The sequence below is a fragment of the Myotis myotis genome, unplaced genomic scaffold (genome assembly GCF_014108235.1).
Source record: "Myotis myotis isolate mMyoMyo1 unplaced genomic scaffold, mMyoMyo1.p scaffold_m19_p_4, whole genome shotgun sequence".
NCBI classification, from domain to species: Eukaryota; Metazoa; Chordata; class Mammalia; order Chiroptera; family Vespertilionidae; genus Myotis; species Myotis myotis.
Genome location: NW_023416346.1, coordinates 111,496,592 through 111,504,685, shown reverse-complemented (window position 1 = coordinate 111,504,685; position 8,094 = coordinate 111,496,592). Strand labels below are relative to the sequence as shown.

The following is an 8,094-nucleotide window of genomic DNA, read 5'->3' as shown; positions in this document are numbered from 1 at the left end:
CCTTCTACTGTCTCTAAAAATCAATGGAAAAAATATTATTGGGTGAGGGTTAAGAACCACAAAAAGTCCAGCACAGCTCTAAATCCCGTGCTTCTCATCACCATATATAAAGATATTAGCCTGAATCTATTTCTTGTAATATCTGTAGAAATAGGAAATCTAGGAGAATTTCATGATTATTTTGTTTTATCACTCCAGGATTTCATTGTTCCTGTTGAGATTAGAGAACCCAATTCCATGGAGGCATCCACTGACCATCCAGATGACAGTCACCACAAAGAGTTTCAAGGTTGGTGATACCTACATTTACTAATTTTTTAAGGTACACGTGTTTCATGCACATTTTATGTATTAAAATATTTAAATAATAAAATTATGATATTAAGAACACAAGTGACAACAGCCTTTTATTCATTTTATGACTGTTCAGTCATATATTCAATAAATTCCTATGGAATTGACTATTGCGAACAAACAATCAAAATAATCAAAATTCATGAATTTCACATTCTAGTGGGGGAGTCAGAGAAAGGCAGAAGGTAGATTATACAGTAAGGAGTTTGTACTCTATTTGTGGTAAAATATAAAGTTATTGGAGGATTTAAGGAAGAGAGTAATATGATCTGATATATGTTGAATGTTTTTAAATTAATGTTTAAAACTATCTGCTATCTGGAGAATAAACTATGGTGGAGAAAGGATGGAAATAGGACTCATTTAGGAAACTTAGAAAAGAAATGATGGTGTTTTGAACTAATATGTTAAAAGAGGAGGCACAGAGAAAAGGATGTTTGATGGGTTTTGGACATAGAACTAACATAATTTGCTAATGAGTTGCACCTAAAGAGGAAAGGAAAGAATTGAGGATAACTTCTATCCGCCTGTGTGGTCAACTGGATGATTGGTGATGCCAGTAATAGATACTAGGAAAGCTGTAGAAAGGGAATATGGGGATTCCAGGGTGGGACATCAGGATTCTATTTTGGATATGTTAGGTTTGATATCCATGTGAAGATGTCTACTAGGTAGTTGGTAATAGAAACCTGGCATTCAGAAGAGAGGGCATGGTTGTATATGTAAATACTAGAGGCCCGGTGCACAAAAATTTGTGCCCTCTCACAGTCTGGGACCCCTCGGGAGATAACCACCTGCTGGCTTAGGCCTGCTCCCCGGGTGGCAGATGGCAGGCCCGATCCCTCTGTGCCTGCCCTGCCTCCCCAGGTCGTGCCCACGGCAGGGCCGATCCGGGGGTTGGGGCGCCACCCTGGGTCGGGTCGCACACGGGATGCCCAGGCGGGCTGGCCGATCACTGCTGCCCCACCCGGCCGCCCCGGGTTGGGTCGCACATGGACGCCCGCTGCCCCGGATCGCAGATAGCAGCCCCAGATGGCAGCAGGGCAGGCGGGATGGTGCTGTCCCGCCCCACTGCCCCAGGTCACAGATAGCAGGCCCAGATGGCAGCGGGGCAGGCGGGATGGCACTGTCCCGCCCTGCCTGCAGTTTGCAAATTAGCCGCCATCTTTTTTTGGCTGTTAATTTTCATATCATGCTGATTAGCCAATGGGAGGTGTAGCGAAGGTACGGTCAATTACCATGTTTGTCTATTATTATATAGGATGGGAGTCATGAGTATAAAGACAGTATTTAAATTTATGGGACAGGATGAGTTATGCATGGAAAAGTGTAAAATAGAGAAGAAGACCCAGAAGCTCAACCTTTACAAAATGGGCAGAAGAGGCAGAGCCAGAAAGGAGACTGAAAGGGATAAGAGTGGTAAAACAGGGGAATTTGGCGTTCTAGAAGCAGATTCAGGAATGTGGAGCAGATAGAAATTCAATTGCAGATTAAGGCTATTGTGGAGAAAATGAGTACACACTCTTCATAATTTTTACTGTGAATGGAACAGAGGAATGGAGACATAAATAATTTAATCTTTTTTTTTCTCTCTGTAAATTCAGTGTTTAAAGATGATACTTTTTATAACATTTAGCTTTTGCTACAAAACAAACCACCCCAAAATCAGTAGCTTAAAATATATATTTTAAAAAATATAAATTTTTATAATTTCTTATTATTTGACTGGCTGTTCTAGTCTGGGTAAGCTTGGCTGAGGTTGCCTTATCTCAGATGACCTCTTTCATGTGCTTGGTTATTGGCTCTATGTCAGGTAAGGCAGGGGATGACTTGGCCGTGTGTCCCTCATCACCCAACAGACTAGCCTGGGCTCATTCACCTGGTCATGATTATGGAGCTCCCAAGCACAATGCACAAATACTTTTTAGATCTATGCTTTTTCTATTGTCCCATTAACCAAAGCAAGTCACATGGGCAAGCCAAGAGTCGGTGTGGGAGGGAAATGCTCAAGGGCAGAGAGACGGAGGAAGTTATTGCAGTCCTTTTTTGCAAATAATCTCTTATAACTATTAATGTATTTCTAATTATGTGAATTCATCCTTCAAGTTTCTCATGTTAGAAACCTCAGTTATTTTCTATCTCTTTTTTCTCTCCTAGTGTAAAATAGGAAAATATTTAATTAGCTAAGTAAAAATGTATTTTGTAGGAAATCATTTTCTCTCAGCACTTTAATAATCAAAATATTAATATAAACTTAGCCCACAGATCCATTACTGTTTTAATTAGTTATTTTCAGAAACTGGAGAGAAATAATATAATTGGCAAACTAAAATGTGAAATTTATTTAAGTCCCTTATAACAAAATGTGGCTTAATAGCCCAGTAATACATTTCATTTTATTTGTTTTCTTACAAATATGCAAAGACATAATCAGCAAAAAGTGGTAATATTTAAAAACTTAGAAAAATATTAAGTGGCACTCCTCTTAGATGATTGTGTCTATGTTTCTTATCTGAAATTGGCAGCAAATGAAATTAAATGGTTTTCCAATTGACTGCATTATTAATCCACCTTCTTTCAGCAAATTGACTGATCTTTGTCATTGCTGCCTCCCAAGTAGGTCACTTGTATTGAGTGGAGTATTTTTAAAAAAATTGATCTTAGAGGTAGGGAGAGAGGGACGGAGGAAGGAAGGAAGAGAGAGAGAGAGAGAGAGAGAGAGAGAGAGAGAGAGAGAGAGAGAGAGAGAAAGAAAGAAACAAACAAACAAACAAACTTGGATGTGAGAAGGAAACATCCATTCGCATGCCCCAACTGGGGACTAAACCCGAAACCTGGGTATGTGCCCTGACCAGGAATTGAACCTGCCACCCTTTGGTTTATGGGATGATGCTCCAACCAACCAAGCCACACTCACCAGGGCCTGAGTGGACTATTGAACTTCCATATGACATTAAAGCTTCCTACAACCATTGACCTGTAAGGGGCTTTTCAGGAAACACGGAACAGTGATTCTTTCCTGCCGGGAGAGGTGGAATGGGATATAAGCATAGCATTGCAGAAAGACATAATGTTGATCCTCACTCAAATGAGCTTTAAAACAATTCAGTTTATTCATCTGGAAAATAGAAGAGTGTCTTTAAGGTTTTTTTTTCTCTACTTGTGGCTCTCTGAGTCCCAGTGAGCTCTCCTGGTGCAATAGAATTGGCACTCTATTAACCATAGAAATGGAGGCAGGGGCCCTGAACACCCCCAATTTTGGAGCAATTACAATCTAATTAATATACTTACCATTCTGCAGACACAGATCCAAAGTTCAAGTGACACAGTATAATAATAGCAGGATAGAATCCAAAACGTTATGTATACCAAAAGGTTACAGTTCATGACTAATGTTCGTTTTATAATTGAGCACTTTTATGAGCTTTAAATCTTTATTACATACTAGAGGCCCAGTGCACAAAAATCTGTGCACTCGGTGGGGGTGGGAGGGTGGGGGAAGTCCCTCAGCCTGGCCTGTGCCCTCTCACAGTCTGGGACCCCTCGGGGGATGACCATCTGCTGGCTGAGGCCTGTTCCCCAGGGGATTGGTCCCAAGCTGGCAATCAGACATCCCTCTGGCAGTCCGGCAGCCCTCGGGGGATGTCCACTTGCCAGCGGGGAGCATACCTAAGCTGCAGCTGGACATCCTTAGCGCTGCTGAGGAGGCAGGAGAGGCTCCCACCACCACCGCTGTACTGGCAGCCATCAGGCTGGCTTGTGGCTGAGCAGAGCTCCTCCATGTGGGAGCTCACTGACCACCAGAGGGCAGCTCCTGCATTGAGTGTCTACCCCCTGGTGGTCAGTGTGTGTCATAGTGACCAGTCATTCCCAGCCTTTCTGCTGTTAGGGTCAGTTTGCATATTACCCTTTTACTATATAGGATAGAGGCCTGGTGCACGGGTGGGGGCTGGCTGGTTTGCCCTGAATGGTGTCCCGGATCAGGATGGGGGTCCCGCTTGGGTGACTGGCCAGCCTGGATGAGGGGCTGATGGCTGTTTTCAGGCTGCCCTCACCCCCTTTAGGGTAGTGGTCCCCACTTGGGTGCTTGGCCAGCCTGGATGAGGGGCTGATGGATGTTTTCAGGATGCCCACACCCCCTCAGGGTGGGGGTCCCCACTGCAGTGCCTGGCCAGCCTGGATGAGGGGCTAAGGGCTGTTTTCAGGCTGCCCGCACCCCCTCAGGGTGGGGGTCCCCACTGGGGTGCCTGGCAAGCCTGGATGAAGGGCTGATGGCTGTTTTCAGGCGGGCCAAGCCTGCAACTGAAGCTCCCAGTCTTTTTTTTCTCTTTTCTTTTTTTTAATTCTGGGATTTATTTACCTTCTGTAATTGAAACTTTGTTGCGGCTCCAGCTCCGAGGCTGGCTGGCTGAAAGCAGGTATCTGGGGTTTGTTTAGCTCCTATAATTGCAACATTGGAGCTCAGAGCCCAGCCTCGGCAGGCGCAGGCGGGGAACCTTGGCTTTCTCCATCACTGGAGCAAGCAAACCTCATGTTCGCTTCAGCTGCCTGGCTGACGGCTGCCATCTTGGTTGGCAGTTAATTTGCATATCACCCTGATTAGCCAACGGGAAGCATAGCAGAGGTATGGTTAATTACCATGTTTGTCTATTATTAGATAGGATTGACCCCTTCTAGCCTACCCTCTCCCCTCCCTGCCCCAGGCCTTCACCACCCTATTGTTTTTTATGCATATATGCATACAAGTTCTTTGGTTGACTTCTTCCCACACGCCCCCCCCTTCCCTCTGAGAATCGACAGTCTGTTCCATGCTTCCATGTCTCTGGATCTATTTTGTTCTTCCATTTATTTTATTCACTAGATTCCACATGTGGGTGAGATCATGTGATACTTGTCTTTCTCTGACTGGCTTATTTCACTTAGCATAATACTTTCCAGTTCCCTCCATGCTATTGCAAAGGGTAAGAGATCCTTCTTTTTAACTGCTGCATAGTATTCCATGGTATAAATGTAGCACAGCTTTTTTATTCACTCATCTACTGATGGGCACTTGGGCTGTTTCCAGATCTTAGCTACTGTAAATTGCACTGCTATGAACATAGGGATGCATATATTCTTTCTGATTGGTGTTTCAGGTTTCTTAGGATATATTCCCAGAAGTGGGACCACTGGGTCAAATGGCAGTTCCATATTTAATTTTTTGAGAAAACTCCATACTGTTTTCCATAGTGGCTGCACCAGTCTGCATTCCCACCAGCAGTGCACTAGGGTTTCCTTTTCTCAGCAACCTTGCCAGCACTTGCCATTTGTTGATTTGTTGATAGTAGCCATTCTGACAAGTGTGAGATGGTACCTCATTGTTGTTTTAATTTGCATCTTTCTTAATTGAGCCATTTTTAAAAGTTTATCTTTATTGTTGAAAGTATTACAGATGTCTCCTCTCCCCCCTCCATTGACCCCTTCTACCCCACTCCCCTCCCTTAGACCCTCACAGCCCATAATGGAGCCTTGATTGTTTTGGGGTTTTTTTTTCCACCTGTGAGAAAGTGTCTGTGCAGCATCACCTTGTGGCTAAAATGACTGCTTACCCGTTTTCTGAAACCTTTCAGGTCGACCAGATCAGGAGAGTCTCCGTTACTTTGTGGGTCCCAGATCTCTTTGAGAATCCATAACAGTTCCAGGTGCAGTCACTCCTCGACGTAATGTGGAAATGCACATAGATACACCTCATATATGCAAATGATTAAGGAGGCTTCCTAAGTCTCAGGCCCATGGGAAACCCGCTTGTCTGGCTAACCACACTCTCCCCCTCCTATTTCTGACCTGCGTCATCACATAGCTCCTCATTATCTCAACACTCGTTGGCACCCACACCAGTCAAGCCACTCAACTTGAAAGTAAATTTCACATCCCCTTATATTTACCTTCCTCCCTCAGATTTCTCTTTCTCCCTACTCCTCAGGGCTTCTGTGTTGAGGCGTATCTTTGTCAATCTAGTGTCACTTTAAAAGATTTTCGATAGAACCGGGGATTCCTAGTCTCACACTCTTTAAAGGTGAGTCCTAAACTGTGGTCTAAAATACCCCTTCCCTTCCTTCCTCCCTTCCCCCTGATCTTAGAAGCACATAGAGCAAAGAGCCATGTAGTTCCCGAAATTTCATGTGAAACATGTTTTTTCCTGACCACACAGGACCTCTATGATATGGTTGCTCAAAACTCTTCATATTAGCAGCTAAACAAGAGCTGTGGCTTTTGTGGGGAAAGGGGGGTCCATCATGAGTACTCTTAGCTGTACCATAAAACCTGTCTTACAGCAGCTTAAATAAAAACAGGGCTCATTTTTCTCTCATAACAGAAAGTCTGAATGTAGGTGGCTGCTGGCATTGATCCCAGCAACTCAGGTACTTTAGAGCCAGGATCTTTATAATCATTTGAGCTTTTCCTCATATTTGACTCCTTATGGTTTTTTCCCAGCTCTGTTGAGATATAATTGACATAATATTGTGTAAGTGTAAGGCATAAAATGTGATGATTTGATACACTTGCATATTATAATATGATTACCACAGTAGGGTTAGTTTACCTCACATAATTACCTTTTCTTTCTTTTTTTGTGGTGGTGAGAACATTTAAGACATACTACTCTCTTAGCTACTTTCAATACAATACAGTATGCAATATGGTATTGTTAACTACAGTCACCATGCTGTATATTACTAGTAGATCCCCAGAACTTATGCATCTTATAACTGTAAGTTTGTACCCTTTGACTGACATCTCCCCACCCCCTTATTTAAGCTGCTGTAAGACAGGTTTTATATATATAAACACAGATATATATGCACACATTATACATATATAGTTCTAATATTAGTTCTATCAGTATTTTGGTGGAGTCTTTAGGATTTTCTATATATAAAATTATGTCATCTGCAAACAGAAGCAATTTTATTTCTTCCTTTCCAATTTAGATACCTGTTATTTCTTCTTCTTGCCTAATTGCTTTGGCCAAGAATTCTAGTAATATGTTGAATAGAAGGGAGAATGGACACACTTTTCTTGTTCCTGATTTCAGAAGAAAATCTTTCAACCTTTCACCAGTGAGTGTGATGTTAACTGTGGGTTTGTTATATATGTCCTTTACTGCTTTGAGGTACAAAATTCTATGCCCAATTTGTTGAGTGTTTTTTTTTTATATATCATAAAATGATGTTGTATTTTATCAAATGTTTTATTTATTGAGATAATTATTTTTATCTTTCACTCTATTAGTGTGGTATAGCATATTATCATCATTATTAGTAGTAGTATTTTAATTCTACCTGAGGATATGTTTAGAGACAGGAAGGGAGAGAGAGAGGGAAACATCAATGTGAGAGAGAAACATCAATCGTTCACCTCTCATACATGCCTGACCAGGTATCGAACCTGCAACCTTTTAGTATACCAGATGACACTCCAACCAACTGAGCCACTTGGCCAAAACAGCGTATTATTGTTTTATATAAGCTGAATCATCCTTGCAACCCAGGGATAAATCTAACTTGGTCGTGTTGTATAATATTTTTTATGTGCTATTGAAATTCCATTTGCTAATATTTTGTTGAGAATTTTTGCATCTATATTTATCAGGGATATTGGTGTCTAGTTTTCTTCTAGTGTCTTTATCTGACTTTGATATTAGGGTAATTCTGGCCTGGTAAAATTAGATCGGAAGTGTTCATTCTTCTTCAGTTTTTG

At 42.1% G+C, this 8,094-nt stretch overlaps 1 long non-coding RNA gene across 1 annotated transcript; it reads left to right on the top strand.

The window, feature by feature from the left end:
* The first annotated feature begins 200 nt into the window (after nt 1–200).
* Nucleotides 201–7,421, top strand: LOC118653296. Its single transcript, XR_004966834.1, has 3 exons — nt 201–289; nt 6,317–6,409; nt 7,326–7,421. It is a non-coding gene; the product is annotated as an uncharacterized LOC118653296 (long non-coding RNA).
* Nucleotides 7,422–8,094: the final 673 nt, after the last annotated feature.